Raw genomic sequence first — 1176 nt, 5'->3', positions numbered from 1 at the left:
TGAGTTGTTTTAATACAGTGGACCGCACCTAAACTAGATAAAAACCACCCTTTCCCAACTTGTTTTTCGTCAAGAATCCAATTAACGAGTCGGATTTCTCAGAAAACAGCACTACGGGGCCCACTGACCTTTGCAACGCAAGAAAAATTGCAGGTTTACGTCTGAGCAACGCCCGGCCGCTGTGGACCAGCAACATGATCAAGATCATGCTCAAATTGATGATATGGACCTCCAGATTCTAGCCAGTCCCATTTCACACGCTTCTGTGTGGTCAGATCTTCTTAAACAGGCGCTTTTTCTTTGCAATCTCAGTCCAAACGCAAGAAATTTCTTACTTTTACTGCTGCTGCATAAAGAAAATGCATGCATGAAGTTTTCTTCCACCGACTGATCTTTGTTATAAAACGAGAAGGAGAGAGGACATGTAAGGCATCCATCTTTGGATGTGAGCAGCCGTGGAGGCGTGGAGACGGTCGGATGCTTCTTCTCCTTCTTCTTTATTTGGTTCTTCTTTCCTTAATTCTTTCCTTTAGATTCTAGTTAACCATGACTATAGCTAGCTAAATCTCTTAGATAGGGCTAAGAGGTGAAGCTTGTAGTGAGATGGAAGACTTTTCTTTGTGCTTTGATTCATGCTAGGAACTCTATTTTATTCTAGTTTGATTATATGGAATGCCTTTAGTTTTTAATGGTTTGTTGTGACTTAATTTACAATAGATCTGCGATAGTTTTGAGCATTTCTTTTTCATTATTATGATTGTGAATTTAGGAAGCCCTGTTGTTCACCATCGTCCCTTGGACATGATTGGATGATGGAATCCTTCCTAACATTCATATATCTTTCAAATTGGTTGTGAATTGGTTAAATTCTGTTATTTGCTTTGTGTCATGGGTATGGTTTTGTTATGGAATCAATTCTAATTCTCATACCTCTCATCTCTTGAAAACTAGATCAAAAGAAGTTCAGATTGAGTTTTAGTGATATATCTTCCAACTGAATGAAGACAGGATTCGAAGTCCAATTGAGTTCATGAATCAAGTGTAGATCTCCCTGATCTCTACAAGTGGATCCTTGGTACCCTAGTTTCCTACCTTTGAATTTCACAATCTTAATTTAATATTTTACCATTACTCTCTTAAAAACCTTTGATTTAGATTTCATCTTTGCCTAGTTCT

The sequence above is a fragment of the Magnolia sinica genome, chromosome 2 (assembly GCF_029962835.1).
Source record: "Magnolia sinica isolate HGM2019 chromosome 2, MsV1, whole genome shotgun sequence".
Classification (NCBI taxonomy): domain Eukaryota; kingdom Viridiplantae; phylum Streptophyta; class Magnoliopsida; order Magnoliales; family Magnoliaceae; genus Magnolia; species Magnolia sinica.
Note: the sequence above shows the minus strand (reverse complement) of the source record.